The 19,712-nt window shown below is 46.3% G+C and overlaps 1 non-coding gene across 1 annotated transcript; it reads right to left on the bottom strand.

The window, feature by feature from the left end:
* Positions 1 to 8,250: 8,250 nt before the first annotated feature.
* On the bottom strand, positions 8,251 to 8,323 carry trnav-cac (transfer RNA valine (anticodon CAC)). The gene has a single exon. It is a non-coding gene; the product is annotated as a tRNA-Val (tRNA).
* Between the last annotated feature and the right edge of the window lie 11,389 nt (positions 8,324 to 19,712).

Below are 19,712 nucleotides of genomic sequence, written 5' to 3'. Positions count from 1 at the left end.
TAGTTGTTGGTGTCACCAGAGCTAGAAGATTCTTCATGAGGCCATAGGCTGCTGCCCCACAGACGGTAAGGAGGATCGCCCTTCATTTGGCAGCGTTCTCGTCCCCTTCCAGCTCGTTGGCCACGAAGTATTGGTCGAGTCTCTCCACGAAGGCTTCGCAATTGTCCACTTCTGAGAACTTCTCCAGGATACCAACTGGTCTTTGCATTTTCACGTGGTTGTTCATTGTCTCGTCGCCAATTGTTATGCTCATAATAAAGGATGAAACTGAGTACTGTGAACAATGAGTAATTGTGACCTTAGCTCCTGTAGTAAGACTCCAGAGTGCAGGTACCTCATGGGATCCCTTGGGACTCCAACAGGTAGGCCCTCTGGTGGTGGTGTGATACAGGTGGCCAAGGGTTAAATACATAACACAAGGTGTGTATGGAAATCAACCATCAAAAGCCCTGTCATTAACCACAGGGGTTTCCTGCAATTTTCTGATCGCAAAGCGCTTTCAGTCCTTGTCCTTAAAATTGCAGACGTGGAAATTGGGGAGTTTAATGACTTTGAAAGGAGAATATTGTTGTTTGGTGCAGTTCAGGTCAGAGAAATGTTTGTGAAAGGAACTTTTTGCAGAGAGAGGGTTTGAGCATTTCAGCTTGTTGCTGAACACTCCTCTCTGGGCGCTGAGCTAAGCAGCAGTTTCTGTCGTGTAGTGGTTATCACATTTCCCTCACACGTGAAAAGTTCCTGGTTCAAGCCTGGGCAGAAACATTATTTCTCAAGCAAAAACGTGTCTGCAATAAAATTGAATAAAAGCTGTTTTGGACACATTGTTGCATGAGCAATGAACATTTAAAACCAGTCTCCTCAAATACAGATTGTATAAAATCAGATCGGGGATAAAACTTCTTCAAGGATTAAAGTTTCATGAAATATTGAAGTTCAGTTGTTGAAGTTTCAGCTATCTATTCACATTTATTTCATTCTGTGAAACAGCACGATCGGTTTATACCAGCAGCTCTAAGCTGTATTTGAAACCTGCAAACAACTCATTAATTATTCGCTCTTCCCCAGTTCCAGAGCTCAGAGGGTTATTGTCCATCCCTGGGATGCAAGCTACCTCGGACCCAGGCAAAAGCTCCCCGTGCAACGAGCACAGGCTCAGGAAAACTCCGGGGGAAGAGAGTATCCCGGTCACTGGGCCTTCCAGCAACAGTGAATAAGTGCCCGGTCTGAAACGTTCCAGAGTAATAACTTGCAACTTCAGCATCGAACAGTAAGGATGGCCGAGTTATCTCAGGCGCTGCTTTCATTATTTGATTAAATTATCAACTCTCCCTCAGTTCGCATTCTTTTCATTGTGCAAAAGCAGATCATGGGTTCGTTAATGATGTTTTCCTCTGAAAGCAACATAAAAGTTTCAGGAAAAGTAATCGCCCAATGTTGGGGCTCGATCCCACCACCCTGCAAGTAAGAGTCTCATGCTCTACCGACTGGGCTAGCTAGGCTTCGTAACATTTACCCTGTCAATCCCTTTCAGAATATTGTCCGGTTCAATGAGATCACCTCTCATTCTTCTAAACTCCAGAGAGTATCGGCATATTCTACACAATCTCTCACCATAGGACAGTCCTCTCATCCCAATCTGGTGAACCTCCGTTGTACCACCTCCCAGGCAAGTGTATCCTTCCTCAGATAAGGAGACCAAAACTGTGCGCAGTACTCCAGGTGTGGTCTCACCAGGGCCCTGTACAATTGTAGCAAGACTTCCTTACTCTTGTACTGTGGGCTATATATTTGGTACTATGGGCCGAATATCCTGTTTTTCCTCTGATTCTGCGGTTGTGTGAAAAGTTATTAAAATTCGACAGTCGCTCAGCAAACAATTTGTATTTTCTTCAGTGTGCAACACATGTGGTGGATTAATGATGATTGAAACAATTATTCATTATTTCGCAGACTTGAATTATTTTTGTCAATTTGCTCTGTAAAAATGCTTTCTCTGACCAGGAATCAAACCCACGTCACGGCAGTGAGAGCACCAGACCCTAACCACTAGACTACCAGGGAACACTGCTTGCAGCCTCTGCGATAGCTTTAAATATAGTCAGCTTACAATCACAGCTGAGAATTGTGCGGTGACACGGGGTGTAACTGGATTTGCTGGGAGCAGCGTGGAGGCCCCGACCTGCGTGAGAACACCAGCGGCAGGTCGGGGCCATAAAAGGAGCGGTGAGCGGCGGCCTGGGAGCAGCGTGGTGGTGTACCACGGCAAGGTACAGCGCGAGCTGGTGCAGGAGGGCGACGGCAGCGAAGTGTGATGTCATCAAAGTCCAGGTCGGTGATTGGAGCGTGGGCAGGTACAGCAGGAGCAGCGAGAGACTGTGGAGGGATGTGATCGGGGCCCAGGGGCGGTGTGAGTTCAGGGCCAGGGGCCCAGGGGCAGCACGGGCCCAGCCCACACTGCGATATGTGTGGGCACTGGGTCTGTGCAGCAGAGCTGGTCTCCAGTCGTCTTGGTTAACCCTTGCCACTGGACCAAGACCTCGTTCTGTCAAGCCCGTGTGATGGCTGGGGTGCAACGGCCACCACACGTTAAAAAAATCCACGCACAGGTATCTTCCACCCTTCAACATGCAGTTCGGGACCTGGAATATTAGGTCCATCATTGAAACACCTGTGAACTCATCCATTTTTGGCGTGGAAGCAAGTCATCCTCGCTTCGAGGGACTGCCTATGATGCTGATGAACTGGATTTGCTGCAGTCCGCGGGCAGCAGGTGATGAAAGCGGGCGTGAGAGGGTGAGTGACAGGTGGGCACTGCTTCTGATGCTGTCTGACCCACGGTGGGAGTGGCCGGGGATTTTAAAGCCCTTTCATTGCACCAATGCAGGGTAAATGAAACTGTGTTTCAGGAACCTTCATGTATACAAACATGGGCACTCTGCTCTGTAGACCTCGTGGTGTAACGGTAGTGTGTCTGACTCCAGATCAGAAGGCTGCGTGTTTATATCACGTCGGGGTCACTGTACTTTTCCATATTGTTCTTCCGGAATTGAGATTTACTTTGCTGTATCACAATTTGCTTTCCCACCCATCTTTGTATCATCAGCAAACTTGGCTCCATTACACTCGGTCCCTGTATCCCTGGGATAGGGGAGGGAAGACACACCGGAGAAGTGTGAGCTTGTGGACCGGAGAAGTTGCAGCTGCTGGAGCTGTGCGTTTTATCGGGGAGGGACGGGGGGAGAGCCCGCCGAGCGACCGGAGAAGCTGAGAAGCTGCTGTGCTTTTCATCGGGTTTGACACTGTTTAAAAATGGCAGAGTGCCAAGTTTTCTCTCCCTACTGCCCATATGCGAAGGTGCCGGCAGTGTTTTCGGCGCAGGCATTTGGCTCCGCCCCCCACTTCACCATCGACACCACGCCAGGACTCCGGGGACTGTACACAGCGGCCAGGATGGGGCGAGTTTTTCCCCGCGCCGTTTCCAGCGCGCAAAGTCAGTGCGCTTGAGGTCAGTGCGCCGACAAAACTGCTTGGGGAAAATCTAGCCCTTGAAGAGTAAGGAGTGCACTGAAGGAAATACAAATATGTTTGCCGAGCAACTGTCAAATTTTAATAACTTTTTATACAACCGTAGAATCAGCAAAAAACAGGGCACTCGGCCCATAGTACCTAATATATAGCCCACAGTACAAGTGTAAGGAAGTCTTGCTACAATTGTACAGGGCACTGGTGAGACCACACCTGGAGTACTGCACACGGTTTTGGTCTCCTTATTTAAGGAAGGAAATATTTGCCTGGGTGGAGGTACAACAGAGGTTCACTGGATTGATTCCTAGGGTGAGAGGACTGTCTTAAGTTGAGAGATTGTGTAGAATGGGCCGATACTCTCCGGAGTTGAGAAGAATGAGAGGTGATCTCATTGAAACACACAATATTCTGAAGGGGATTGACAGGGTAGATGCTGAGAGGTTGTTTCCCCCGGGCTGGAGTGTCTAGAACCAGGGGGCACAGTCTCAGGTTAAGGGGTCGACCATTTAAGACAGAGATGAGAAGGAATTTCTTCACTCAGAGAGTTATGAATCTGTGGAATTCTCTGCCCCACAAGCCTGTGGATGCTGAGTCTCTGAATATATTCAAGGCTGCGTAAGATAGATTTTTGGAGTCTCGGGGAATCAAGGGATCGGGAGATCGAGCGGGGAACGTGGAGTTGAGATCAACGATCAGTCATGATCTTATTGAATGGTGGAGCAGGCTTGAGGGGCCGTATGGCCTACTACTACTCTGATTTCTTATGTTGTTATCTGTGCTGTCTCTGTGAAAGAAATTTCCAATTAGTCCCATTCCTCAGCACCCTGCAAATGTTTCTTTTTCAACGATATTTCCCTTTGGAAAGTTAATGTTAAATCTGCTTCCAAAACCCTGTCAGGCAGAAAAATATTCACATTTATTTTATACAGTTCCATTTTAAACAGGCTTTGCATGTCATGAATTATTATCCCTTCCCATTTTACATACAGCATTTTAAGACCTTGCTTTAAAATATTTGGTGCATGTGACACCAGCCATTGTTAGATTTAGTCACACACCATCCTGACTTGGAAATATATCGGTCGTTCCTTCATCGTCACTGGGTTAAAAGCCAAGAACTCCCTCCCTAACAGCTCTCTGGGAGCATCTTCACCACATGGACTGCAGCGGTTCAAGATGGTGCTCACCACTATTGTGTTCCTCACACAGATGAGGCTGCACACAGAGAGATTAAAGTAACAGTGACCTCAGTCTTTAATAAGACATTCCAGTGTGAGGAACAGGCCTCAGGGGCCGGCTTACATATAGTGCTCCCAAGGGATGCTGGGATCCCTTGGGACTTCAGGAGATGAGCTCCCTGGTGGCGGAACATGGGAGTGCATGCTTTACAGATACACAACATCACTCCCTGCAAAGTCAAAGTGAAAAGTATTTACAAGGTGAGGCGGTCGGGAGCCTTTCTTTCCCTGGTGGACTGCCTCGGTACAAATGTCTGTTCTGGTGTGCTGGCTGTGCCCTCGCTGGGCTGGCGTGTTGTTAGCCCTGCAGGGCTGCTGGGTGAGCCTGGCCTTCCTGCGTCATGTAAACCGAAGTCAGGTCGAGCTTGGTGAACGTCTTGCCTCCTGCCAGCGTCGCAATTAGGTCGTCTGCCTTAGGTAGCGGGTATTGGTTCTGTAGCGAGAAACGATTAATAGTTACTTTATAATCGCCGCAAATCCTGACTGTGCCATCACTTTTGAGTACTGGAACAATCGGGCTGGCCCACTCGCTGAATTCCACTGGGGAGATGATGCCCTCGAGTTGCAGCCTGTCCAGCTCCATTTCCACTCTCTTCCTCATCATGTGAGGTACTGCTCGCGCCTTGTGGTGAATGGGTCGTGCCTCTGGGACCAAGTGGATCCGCAACTTCGCCCCGGAAAAGTTTCGAAATCCTGGCTCAAAAAGGGAAGGAAATGTTTTAAGAACCTGGATACATGAGGCCTCATCGACATGGGATAGCGCTCGGATGTCATCCCAGTTCCAGCGGATTTTGCCCAGCCAGCTCCTTCCAAGCACTGTGGGGTCATCGCCCGGGACAATCCAGAGTGCCAGTTCATGCACCATGCCCTCGTAGGTGACCTTGACCATGGCGCTGCCCAGGACAGTGATAAGCTCTTTGGTGTATGTTCTCAGTTTCGTGTGGATGTGGCTCAGGGCTGAGCTGAATGGCTTGTTGCATCACAGTCTCTCAAACATCTTTTTACTCATGATGGATTGGCTGACGCCAGTGTCCAGTTCCATGGCTACGGCTAAGCCATTCAATTTTATGTGCAGCATAATAGGTGGACATTTCGTCGAAAATGTGTGCACCCCGTGTACTTCAGCATCTGCCTCCTCTCTTGAAGGCTCTAAATTGCTTTGATCCACCATGGACCAATCTTCCTCCGCCACGTGGTGGTTAGCAGGTTTTGCAGAGCTTGTAGCTCGTTTGCAAGCTCATTGGAGGTGCTCCATTGTTCTACAGCACTTGCAAACATACCCTTTGAAGCGTCATGAAAAGGCTGAATGGATGCCTCCACAACGCCAACAAGCTGTGAATTGCCTTGCATTTATTCTTTGTTGGGGACTCTGAGTCATCTGGATCACCTGAGCCCTGCTGGAAGTTACAAACTCGTGGCTTCTGCCCTGTACATTTCTGCTCGCAAACACAGTTCCAGTTAATTTATGAACATTGCTAGCACTTGTGTGCTGAGAGATTTGTTGGGTGTTATCACTGGTGGACATAAACGCCTGTACTGTTGCAATGGCCTTATTGAGGGTCGGTGTCTCTACAGTCAAAATTTTTCGCAGGATGGTCTCTTGGCCAATGCCCAGTACAAAAAAGTCTTTGAGCATTTACTTCGGGCAGCCATCAAACTCACATTGTCCTGCAAGTTGCATGAGCTCAGCGACGTAGCTCGCCACTTCCTGACCGTCAGATCGCTGGCACGTGTAGAACCGATACCTCTCCATCAGCACGCTCTCCCTCGGGTTAAGATGCTCCCGAACCACTGTACACAGCTCCTCATATGACTTATCTGTGGGTTCCACCGGAGCCAGAAAATTCTTCATGAGGCTGTAGGTCGGTGCCCCGCAGACTGTGAGGAGGACCGCTCTCCTTTTTGCAGCGCTTCCTTCTCCATCCAGCTCGTTGGCTACAAAGTACTGGTCTAGCCGTTCGACATAAGCTTCCTCCGAGCTTGCTACCTCCGAGAACATCTCCAGGATGCCCACAGTTTGCTGCATCTTTGCGTTGGATTCGTATTCTCGTCGTCAGTTATTGTGTTCCTAACACAGATGAGGCTGCACAAAGGGAGGTTAAAATAACAGTGACCTCAGTCTTTAATAAGACACTCCAGAGTGAGGAATAGGCCTTGGGGGCCGGCTTATATACAGTACTCCAAAGGGATGCTGAGATCCCTTGGGACTTCAAGGGATGAGCTCCCTAGTGGTGGAACATGGGAGTGCATGCTTTACAGATACACAACAACCACCAGCTTCTCAAGGGCAATTAAGGTTGGGCAATAAATTCTGGCCTTGCCAGTGACACCCAGATCCTGTGAACTCATATAAAAAAACACTATTTTAGGAGTCTGGTTCAAAATATTCATTGCTGACGACACCAGGAATCTGGGGCAACTTTTGTCAAATTGGGCTCAAAACTGGAGCGGTAATTCCTACCGTGCACAGATAATAGAATCAGTATTGAAGGTAAAATCACATGGTGCTCATTTTCAGAATCAACGCAGTAAGATTTGAAATAAAGTGAAGGAATTTTATGGTGAAAGGATTTGGAAATTAAATGTGACTTGTACTTCGGTCTTTAATTAAACTTTGTGGCGTCTGTCTGCCATTCATGTCTCTGTTGAATAAGGAAGAAGGGGTTTAACATTGACCAGACTGCACTGCTCCTGATATTTGTGAGCTCATCGGTTATAATGAGATGTCTTTACCCATTGGTCAGTGCCAACTTTAGCTCAGCTGTTACTCCGTGACACCAACTTTGTGAAAAGTTTGAATTGGTCTTAATGCAGTCACTGCCTGGTGTTTTTGTTGTCATTGCAATCCCCTTCTTTCACACTGGAACAAATCGTAACCGTGTTTTTAAATTAGCAGTGTGAGATTTTTAGAGAGCATCTTCAAATGCTTCACAAAACCATTTCAATCCCTTCAGCTTCCCTGGTTCGATTCCCAGTTAGGGAAATCATTTTGCGACCACCGTTTTTAATTAAAGTGAAGTAATTTAACTAAATTACAGAGATGACCCAAAGCACTTCAGAGTGGTGTCAAAATAAATGAGTTAGTAATTAGAAATAAGGAATGTCAGAAGTTGGACTTGAGTTTCTGGGATGGAGTATAAATAATCCTCTGTGCACTGGAACTGGGAAGGGTGAATAATGAATGAGTTGTTTCCGGGTTTGAAATGCGGCTTAGATCTGCTGGTATTAACCGATAGCATTGTTGAGCAGAATGAAAGAAATGCGAACATGATCACTGAGGGTCAGTCGAAACTTCAACAACTTCATTTTAATAATTTGTGAAACTTTAATCATTGAGGAAGTTTTATTCCCTCTCTGATTTTACACACTCTGTATTTTAGGAGACTGGTTTTAAATGTTCTTCATGGAATCAGAGAAGTTTACAGCACAGAAGGAGGCCATTGTCACATGAGCAATGAACATTTAAAACCAGTTTTTGTTTCAAAAATAATGTTACCGCCCGGGCTTGAACCAGGGACCTTTCGCGTGTGAGGCAAACATGATAACCGCTACACTACGGAAACTGCTGCCTAGTGCAGTGCCCAGAGAGAAGTGTTCAGCGACAAGCTGAAATGCTGAATCCCTTTTTCTGAAAAAATTCCTTTCACAAACATTTCTCTGACCGAAACGGCACAAAACAAAAATGTTCCTTTCAAATGTGCCAATTATTTTCGTTAAACTTTTATTTTGCTTTCATGGGATAACATAATTAATGATTCGATAATCTTCTTTTGCACAATGAAAGAAATACTAACTGAGGGAAAGTCACTACGTCAATAATTTGTTCTGTGCTCTGCATGTTTGTAATGTCGCCAAGTTTGCTGATGATACAAAGATAGGTGGGAAAGCAAGTTGTGAGGAGGATGCAAACAATCTGCAAAGCGATATTGATAGGCTCAGTGGGTGGGCAGAAATTTGTCAGATGGAGTATAATGTGGGAAATATGAGGTTATCCACTGTGGTAGCAATAATAAAAAAGCAAATAATTATTTAAATGGGGAGAGATTACGAAATGCTGCGGTGCAGAGGGGCCTGGGGGTCCTTGTACATGAAACACAAAAGGTTAGTATGCAGAAACATCCTCTCTGCATCCACCTTTTCAAGCCCCCTCATAATCTTACACGTTTCCATAAGATCACCTCTCAATCTTCTGAATTCCAATGAGTAGAGGCACAACCTACTCAACCTTTTCTCATAAGTTAGCCCCCTCATCTCCGGAATCAACCTAGTGAACCTTCTCTGAACTGCCTCCAAAGCATCTATATCCTTTCTTAAATATGGAAACCAAAACTGCACGCAGTGTTCCAGGTCTGGCCTCACCAATACCCTGTTTCACTGCAGCAAGACTTCTTTGTTTTATACTCCATCCCCTTTGCAATAAAGGCCAAGATACCATTGGCCTTCCTGATCACTTGCTGTACCTGCATACTAACCTTTTGTGTTTCATGCACAAGTACGCGCAGCTCCCGCTGTACTGCAGCACTGTGCAATTTTTCTCCTTTTAACTAATAACTTGTTCTTTGATTGTTTTCTGCCAAAATGCATAATCTTGCACTTTCCAACATTATACACCATCTGCCAAATTTTTCCCCACTCACTTAACCTGGCAATGTCTTTTTGCAGATTTTTTGTGTCCTCCTCACACATTGCTTTTCCTTCCATCTTTGTATCATCAGCAAACTTGGCTACATTTCACTCAGTCCCTTCATCCAAGTCGTTAATATAGATTGTAAACAGTTGGGGTCCCAGCACTGATCCCTGCAGCACCCCATTAGTTACTGATTGCCAACCAGAGAATGAACCATTTATTCCGACTCTCTGTTTTCTGTTCGTTAGCCAATCTTCTCTCCATGCTAATATATTACCCCCAACCCCGGGAACTTTTATCTTGTGCAGTAATCTTTTATGTGGTACCTTGTCAAAATGCCTTCTGGAAGTCCAAGTACACCACATCCACTGGTTCCCCTTTATCCACCCTGTTCATTACATCCTCAAAGAATTCCAGCAAATTTGTCAAACATGACTTCCCTTTCATAAATCTATGCAGACTCTGCCTGACTGAATTATTTTTTTCCAAAAGCCGGAGGAGCAGTGACCGGAGGAGGTGTGAGCAGCGGCCTATAAAGGCCCAGCGGGAGTCCGGGGATCGGCGGCAGTCGGAGGAGCAGCGGCTGGAGGAGCAGCGAGCAGCGAGCTACAGCTGGTGCAGGGTCAAAAGTAAGAAAGAAGTCACAAGTAATCAAAGGGTGACGTCACAGCCAAGAGGGTAAGTGATTGGCTGGTTGAGTGGTGAGTAGTTTTCTGTTTCTTTGATTTCTTCTTGTTCTTAGCAGCAAAGAAACTTTGGAATTGTTGCCAAATTAAGTAAATCTAATGGTTAAGTCATGGCAGGAGAGCTCAGACACATGTCATGCTCCTCCTGTGCTATGTGGGAAGTCAGGGACGCTTCCAGTGTCCCTGATGACTACATGTGCAGCAAGTGTATCCATCTGCAGCTCCTGACAGGCCACATTGCGGCACTGGAGCTGCGCACGGATTCATCCGCAATGCTGAGGATGTCGTGAATTGAACACACCGTAGGTAAAGGTTACTCAGGCAGAGAGGGAATGGGTAAACATCAGGAAGAGCAGTGGAAGGAAGACAGTGCAGGAGTCCCCTGCCGTCATCCCCCTGCAAAACAGATACACCACCTTGGGTACTGTTGGGGGAGATGACTCATCAGGGGAAGGCAGCAGCAGCCAAGTCCATGGCACCAGGGGTGGCTCTGCTGCACAGGAGGGCAGGAAAAAGAGTGGGAGAACTATAGTGATAGGGGATTCTATTGTAAGGGGAATAGATAGATGTTTCTGCGGCTGCAATCGAGACTCCAGAATGGTATGTTGCCTCCCTGGTGCAAAGGTCAAGAATGTCTCGGAGTGACTGCAGCGCATTCTGGAGGGGGAGGGTGAATAGCCAGCTGTCGTGGTGTATATAGGCACCAATGATATAGGGAAAAATGGGATGAGGTCCTACAAGCTGAGTTTAGTGAGCTAGGAATTAAATTAAAAGGTAGTAATCTCAGAATTGCTACCAGTGCCACGAGCTAGTCAGAATAGGAAATGCAGGATAGCTCAGATGAATATATGGTTTGATGAGTAGTGCAGGAGGGTGGGATTCAAATTCCTGGGACATTGGAACCGGTTCTGGGGGAGATAGGACAAGTACAAATCGGGCGGTCTGCACCTGGTCAGGACCGGAACCAATGTCTAGGGGAATGTTTGCTCGTGCTGTTGGGGAGGGGTTAAACTAATATGGCAGGGGGATGGGAACCTATGCAGGGAGATAGAAAGAAGTGAAATGGGGGCAGAAGCAAAAGATAGAACGAAGAAAAGTAAAAGTGGAGGGCAGAGAAACACAAGGCAAAAATCAAAAAGGGCCACATTACAGCAAAATTCTAAAGGGACAAAGTGTATTAAAAAGACAAGCCTGAAGTCTCTGTGCCTCAATGCGAGGATTATTCGTAATAAGGTGGATGAATTCACTCAGATGCAGCAATTCACGAATATGTTATAATTGGGATTCCAGAGACATGGCTCCAGGGTGACCAAGGCTGGGAACTCAATATCCTGAGGTATTCAACATTCAAGAAGGATAGACTGAAAGGAAAAGGAGGTCGGGGACCGATGCTGGTTAAAGAGGAAATTAACGCAATATTAAGGAAGGACATTAGCTTGGATGGTGTGGACTCTGGATGGATAGAGCTGCAGAATACCAAAGGGCAGAAAACACGAGTGGGAGTTGTGCACAGACCACCAAACAGTAGTAGTGAGTTTGGGGACAGTATCAAACAAGAAATTATAGATGCGTGCAATAAAGATACAGCAGTTATCATGGGCGACTTTAATCTACATATAGATTGGGGTAACCAAACTGGTAGAAATACGGTGGAGGAGGATTTCCTGGAGTGTATTAGGGATGGTTTTCTAGACCAATATGTCGAGGAACCAACTTGAGGGCTGGCTATCCTAGACTCGGTGATGTGTAATGAAAAAGGACTAATTAGCAATCTTGTTGTGCGAGGCCCCTTGGAGAAGAGTGACCATAATATGGTAGAATTCTTTATTAAGATGGAGATTGAAACATTTAATTCAGAGACCAGGGACCTGAATTTAAGGAAAGGTAACTTCGATTGCATGAGATGTGAATTGGCTAGAATAGACTGGCAAATGAGACTTAAAAGGTTGACGCTGGATAGGCAATGGCAAACATTTAAAGATCACATGGATGAACTTCAACAATTGTACATCCCTGTCTAGAGAAAAAATAAAATGGGGAAGGTGGCTCAACCGTGGCTAATAAGGGAAATTAGGGATCGTGTTAAATGCAAGGAAGAGGCCTATAAATTTGCCAGAAAAAGCAGCAAACCTGAGGACTGGAAGAAATTTAGAATTCAGTAGAGGAGGACAAAGGGTTTAATAAGGAGTGGGAAAATAGAGTATGAGAGGAAGTATGCTGATAACATAAAAACTGACTGCGAAAGCTTCTATAGATATGTGAAGAGAAAAAGATTAGTGAAGACAAACGTCGGTCATTTACAGTCAGAATCAGGTGAATTTATAATGGAGAACAAAGAAATGGCGGACCAGTTAAACAGATACTTTGGTTCTGATTTCACGAAGGAAGACACAAATAACCTTCCTAATGTACTCAGGGACCGAGGGTCCAGCGAGAAGGGGGAACTGAAGGAAATCTTTATTAGTCAGGAAATTGTGTTCAGGAAATTGTTGGGATTGAAGGCTGATAAATCCCAGGGCCAGATAGTCTGCATCCCAGAGTAGTTCAGGAAGTAACCCTCGAAATAGTGGATGCATTGGTGATCATTTTCTAACAGTCGATCAACTCTGGATCAGTTCCTATGGACTGGAGGGTAGCTAATATAACACCACTTTTTTAAAAAGAAGGAAGAGAGAAAATGGGTAATTATCGACCGGTTAGCCTGACATCAGTAGTGGGGAAAATGCTGGAATCAATTATTATGGATGAAACAGCATAGCATTTGGAAAGCAGTGACAAAATCGGTCCAAGTGAGCATGGATTTAGGAAAGGGAAATCATGCTTGGCAAATCATCTAGAATTTTTTGAGGATGGAACAAGGAGAGTGGACAAGGGAAAACCAGTGGATGTAATGGTATTTGGACTTTCAAAAGGCCTTTGACAAGGTCCCACACAAGAGATTAGTGTGCAAAATTAAAGCACGTGGTATTGGGGGTAATGTATTGACATGGATAGAGAACTGGTTGGCAGACAGGTAGCAGAGAGTCGGGATAAATGGGTCCTTCTCAGAATGACAGGAAGTGACTAGTGGGGTGCTGCAGGGCTCAGTGCTGGGACCTCAGCTATTTACAATATACATCAATGATTTCGATGAAGAAATTGAGTGTTATATCTCCAAGTTTGCAGGTGACTCTAAGCTGCGTGACGGTGTGAGCTGTGAGGAGGATGCTAAGAGGCTGAAGAGTGACTTGGAAAGGTTAGGTGAGTGGGCAAATACATGGCAGATGCACTATAATGTGGATAAATGTGATGTTATCCACTTTGGTGGCAAAAACGTGAAGGCAGATTATTATCTGAATGGTGGCAGATTAGGAAAAGGGGAGGTGCAACGAGACCTGGGTGTCATGGTACATCAGTCATTGAAAGTTGGCATGCAGGTACAGCAGGCGGTGAAGAAGGCAAATGGCATGTTGGCCTTCATAGCTGGGAGATTTGAGTATTGGAGCAGGAAGGTCTTACTGCAGTTGTACAGGGCCTTGGTGAGGCCTCACCTGGAATATTGTGTTCAGTTTTGGTCTCCTAATCTGAGGAAGGATGTTCTTGCTACTGAGAGAGTGCAGCGAAGGTTCACTAGACTGATTCCCTGGATGGCAGGACTGACATATGAGGAGAGACTGGATTGACTGGGCCTGTATTCACCGGAGTTTAGAAGAATGAGAGGGGATCTCAAAGAAACATATAAAATTCTGACGGGACTGGACAGGTTAGAGGCAGGAAGAATGTGCCCGATGTTGGGGAAGTCCAGAACCAGGGGTCAGAGTCTCAGGGATAATGGGTAAGCCATTTAGGACCGAGATGAGGAGAAACTTCTTCACTCAGAGAGTTGTTAACCTGTGGAATTCTCTGCCACAGAGAATTGTTGATGCCAGTTCATTTGATGTATTCCAGAGGGAATTAGCTGTGACCTTTATGGCAAAAGGGCTCAAGGGGTATGAAGAGAAAGTAGGAAAGGGGTACTGAGGTGAATGATCAGCCATGATCTTATTGGAATGTAGAAACATAGAAAATAGGTGCAGGAGTAGGCCATTCGGCCCTTCTAGCCTGCACCACCATTCAATGAGTTTATGGTTGAACATGCAACTTCAGTACCCCATTCCTGCTTTCTCGCCATACCCCTTGATCCCCCGAGTAGTAAGGGCTACGTCTAACTCCTTTTTGAATATATTTAGTGAATTGGCCTCAACAACTTCCTGTGGTAAAGAATTCCACAGGTTCACCACTCTCTGGGTGAAGAAGTTTCTCCTCATCACGGTCCTAAATGGCTTACCCCTTATCCTAAGACTGTGAGCCCTGGTTCTGGACTGCCCCAACATTGGGAACATTCTTCCTGCATCTAACCTGTCTAAACCCGCCAGAATTTTAAACGTTTCTATGAGATCCCCTCTCATTTGTCTGAACTCCAGTGAATCCAGTCTTTCTTGATATGTCAGTCCCGCCATCCTGGGAATCAGTCTGGTGAACCTTCGCTGCACTCCCTCAATAGCAAGAACGTCCTTCCTCAAGTTAGGAGACCAAAACTGTACACAATACTCCAGGTGTGGCCTCACCAAGGCCCTGTACAACTGTAGTAACACCTCCCTGCCCCGATACTCAAATCCCCTCGCTATGATGGCCAACATGCCATTTGCTTTCTTAACCGCCTGCTGTACCTGCATGCCAACCTTCAATGACTGATGTACCATGGCACCCAGGTCTCGTTGCACCTCCCCTTTTCCTAATCTGTCACCATTCAGATAATAGTCTGTCTCTCTGTTTTTCAACCGAAGTGGATAACCTCACCTTTATCCACATTATACTTCATCTGCCATGCATTTGCCCACTCACCTAACCTATCCAAGTCACTCTGCAGCCTCATAACATACTCTTCGCAGCTCACACTGCCACCCAACTTAGTGTCATCTGCAAATTTGGAGACACTACATTTAGTCCCCTCGTCTAAATCATTAATGTACAATGTAAACAGCTAGGGCCCTTGCGGTACCCCACTAGTCACTGCCTGCCATTCTGAAAAGTACCCATTTACTCCTACTCTTTGCTCCCTGTCTGCCAACTAATTTTCAATCCACGTCAGCACACTACCCCCAATCCCATGTGCATTAACTTTGCACACTAATCTCTTGTGCGGGACCTTGTCGAAAGCCTTCTGAAAGTCCAAATGCACCACATCAACTGGTTCTCCCTTGTCCACTCTACTGGAAACATCCTCAACAAATTCCAGAAGATTTGTCAAGCATGATTTCCCTTTCACAAATCCATGCTGACTTGGACCTATCATGTCACCTCTTTCCAAATGCGCTGCTATGACATCCTTAATAATTGATTCCATCAATTTCACCACTACTGATGTCAGGCTGACCGGTCTATAATTCCCTGCTTTCTCTCTCCCTCCTTTTTTAAAAAGTGGGGTTACATTGGCTATCCTCCACTCCATAGGAACTGATCCAGAATCTATGGGGTGTTGGAAAATGACTGTCAATGCATCCGCTATTTCCAAGGCCACCTCCTTAAGTATTCTGGGATGCAGACCAGCAGGCCTGGGGATATATCGGCCTTCAATCCCATCAGTTTCCCCAACACAATTTCCCGACTAATAAGGATTTCCCTCAGTTCCTCCTTCTTACTAGAACCTCTGACCCCTTTTATATCCGGAAGATTGTTTGTGTCTTCCTTCGTGAATACCGAACCAAAGTACTTGTTCAATTGGTCTGCCATTTCTTTGTTCCCAGTTATGACTTCCCCTGATTCTGACTGCAGGGGACCTACGTTTGTCTTTACTAACCTTTTTATCTTTACATATCTATAGAAGCTTTTGCAGTCCATTTTAATGTTCCCTGCAAGCTTCCTCTCGTACTCTATTTTCCCTGCCCTAATCAAACCCTTTGTCCTCCTTTGCTAAGTTCAAAATGTCTCCCAGTGCCCGGGTTCGCTGCTATTTCTGGCCAATTTGTATGCCACTTCCTTGGCTTTAATACTATCCCTGATTTCCGTTGATAGCCACGGTTGAGCAACCTTCCCTTTTTTATTTTTACACCAGACAGGGATGTACAATTGTTGCAGTTCATCCATGCGGTCTTTAAATGTCTGCCATTGCCCATCCACTGTCAACCCCTTAAGTATCATTCGCCAATCTATCCTAGCCAATTCATGCCTCACACCTTCAAAGTTACCCTTCTTTAAGTTCTGGACCCCGGTCTCTGAATTAACTGTTTCATTCTCCGTGGTGGTGCGGCTCGAAGGGCCGAATGGCCTTCGCCTGCACCTATTTATTTCTGCACGCAGAGGGTTGTGGGGGTCTGGAACTCACTGCCTGAAAGGGTGGTAGAGGCAGAAACACTCACCACATTTAACAAGTGCTTGGATGTGACCTGAAGTGTTGTAACCTGAAGGGTTATGGACCTTGAGCTGGAAAGTGGGATTAGGCTGGATAGCCTCTTGTTGGCCGACGCGGACACGATGGGCCGAATTGGCCTCCTTCCGTGCTGTAAACTTCTATGATTCTATGAACTCCTTCACAAAGAGTTGAGGTGCGTGTGGGGTGATTTGGGCACATCTTTACTCAAATGACAACATTTCAAAGGTAACTCAACGGCTGTAAAGCACTTTGGGGCGTTATGAGCTCCTGACAGACGCTGCAGAAATGCAAGTGCTTCTTTGCAAAAGTTCGATGCAAATTCAAAATTCACGGCAAAAAAAGGGCTCGCCCGGGATCTCTCGCAAATTTCAAGTAACAACCCCAAAGTGAGAATCATACAACTAGACCAACGAGCCAACTGCTTAGCAAATATGGAGATAAAGGCCTTACGAAGTGCTATCTGTTAATAAACCTCCAGTCAAATCTTCTCAGATTCTTAAAAGCATTGCCAAAGGAAAAGAATGAGTTTTACCCTCTATCTCAAGGGATATCTTGGTGACTGCAATCAAGAGTTGCCACAACAAAGTAGCACAAATAGAACTTTGATGGGAAGAATGTATTCACACTACCGTTGTAGTGTCTTTAGACTGTAGAGGCTGCACGGAGATAAAGTGTAACCATCATTGAAGCATTTTTAGTGTGTGTTGTTATTCTTGATCGGAGGAGCAAATGAGACGGAATCAGTGACTTTGCCTTTTCGACATGTTTTCTGAAGTGCCGCACGGTCCCACTCCTGCAGTCAATGAGCTGTTGGGACGTTAATGTATCCATCATCATCATCATCATAGGCGGTCCCTCGAAACGAGGATGACTTGCTTCCACGCCGAAAAAGGATGAGTTCACAGGTGTTTCAATGAAAGACCCGAACTACATCCCGAAGGGTGGAAGATGCCTGTGCGTGGATTTTTTTAACGTGTGGTGGCCGTTGCACCCCAGCCATCACACGGGCTTGACAGAGCGAGGTCTTGGTCCAGTGGCAAGTGTTAACCGAGACGACTGGAGACCAGCTCTGCTGCACGGACCCAGTGCACACACATATCACAGTGTGGGCTGGCCCGTGCTGCCCCTGGGCCCCTGGCCCCGAACTCATGCCTCCCCTGGGCCCCGATCACGTCCCTCTACAGTCTCTCGCCGCTCCTTCGCCCCGATCTCGCCGCTCCTGCTGTATCTGCCCACGCTCCAATCACCGACCTGGACCTTGATGACATCACTCTTCGCTGCCGCCGCCCTCCTGCACCAGCTCGCGCTGCTCCCTGGAGTAGTCTCCCGGGACCTCCAAGCTGCTCCCAGGGCCGCTCGCCGTTCCTTTTATGGCCCCGACCTGCCGCTGGTGTTCTCCCGTTAGTGTATCCAGGCTGTGGGTGGCCACCCCGAGCGCAGCAGAGGGGTTTCTGCATTAGTTCTGGGTGGGAACAGTATCTTTCCCCTTCTCTCTTCCTCTTGTCGATATCCCTGGGCTTTTATTTCTCTATTTATTCCCCTGTCTCAGTTTCTAGTGTTTAAAAGGGAACAAAAGATGAAATGGGTGTCACTGTGGAACAATTTCTCTCGCTACCGTTGCACCATGAGGTCTAGGTAGCTAGCCACTGATATTCCGGTTCATATATAAATATATCGACATGTATCATAACTGTTCCCTGGTGGTCGAGGGGTTAAGATCCGGCGCACTAACCTGGTTTCAATTGTCGATCAATTCATTGCGTAAAAATAATTGAGTTCTGTGAGACGATTAATAATTGCTGTAATCACCATGAATACCGATACTTTCTGCGATAGACCGAGCTTACAGACTATCTGGCTTCTCCTGCCCTTTGCCGGGCACGTGTTCGGGGTTTAATTTTACAAACTGGGCGAGTTCGCTGATCGCGGGGAGACGGTAGGAGCCTCTGTGGCCCCACTGTGAGGATGTGGAAGTGAACACGGTGGCTGGGTGATCCGTGACATTTCTGTAAAGGGCAGCGGAGGAGAAGGATTGAGAACTTTCAGTGTGGGACAGAAGTTGTTTCAGGTGAGCCAACACATTCCTGATCAGCACAGAGGGAGCTCACTGGTCAGCTCCCCTCTGTTGTGCCAGCTGTGCCAGAGGTTTCTGTAGTGTAGTGGTTATCACGTGTGCTTATCATGTTTGCATTACACATGAAAGGTATGAGGTTCGATCCCGGGAAGGAGCATTATATTTAAACTTGCTATAGAGGAACAATCAGAGGTGAGTTTCGTCTCCTGGCAAATGCTGCCTGACCTGCTGAGATTTCCAGCATTTGCTGTTTTTATTTGCTATTTATTCTCCCGGCAAAAGGGCTCCCTTATTCCTTTATTGCTCTTTATTCCACTTCAATAAATAGATAACTTTCAGTGGGAGAAAACGGATCCACCGGGGACCTTTCGCGTGTGAGGCCAACGTGATATCCGCTACACTGCAGCCCATCAAAGGGCGAGAAACCACTGAATATAAAGGATGAGCTCACAAATATCAGGGGCAGTGCAGTCTGGTCAACGTCAAACCCTCCTTTCTTATTCAGCAGAGGCATGAACGGGAGTCAGACGCCACAAAGTTTAATTAAAGACACAAATACAAGTAACACTTCTAAATCTTTTCACTGTAAAATTCTTAAAATTTATTTGAATCTGAAAATGAGCACCATGGGCTTTTATCTTCACTACTGATTCTATTTTCTGTGCATGGTCGGAATAACCGGTGCTGTGAAATTTGACAAAAGTTGCCCCAGATTCCTGATGTCATCGGCAATGAAGATTTTGAACCAGATCCTAAAATACAGTGTGTAAAATGGGTCAACATGCAGAAGAACATAAGAACATAAGAAATAGGAGCAGGAGTCGGCCATACGCCCCTCGAGCCTGCTCCGCCATTTAATACGATCATGGTCGATGTGATCATGGACTCAGGTCCACTTCCCTGCCCGCTCCCCAAAGCACAGGACAAATGATTGAAGTATCGACTGTCCCTCAGTTAGCATTTCTTTATTGTGCAAAAGAAGGTGAGGGGTTAATTAATGATGCTTTCCCGTGAAAGCAACACAAAAGTTTAAGAAAAAAACATACAGTGACTGGGAGATGAGCGCTGCTTCTGACACCAGGTGGGAATAGAAAAGAAAATAGAAACATAGAAAATAGGTGCAGGAGCAGGCCATTCAGCCCTTCTAGCCTGCACCGCCATGGGCGGAGATTTT

Source organism: Pristiophorus japonicus, unplaced genomic scaffold (genome assembly GCF_044704955.1).
Source record: "Pristiophorus japonicus isolate sPriJap1 unplaced genomic scaffold, sPriJap1.hap1 HAP1_SCAFFOLD_655, whole genome shotgun sequence".
Lineage (NCBI taxonomy): Eukaryota > Metazoa > Chordata > Chondrichthyes > Pristiophoridae > Pristiophorus > Pristiophorus japonicus.
This window is presented reverse-complemented; position numbering and strand designations above follow the sequence as displayed.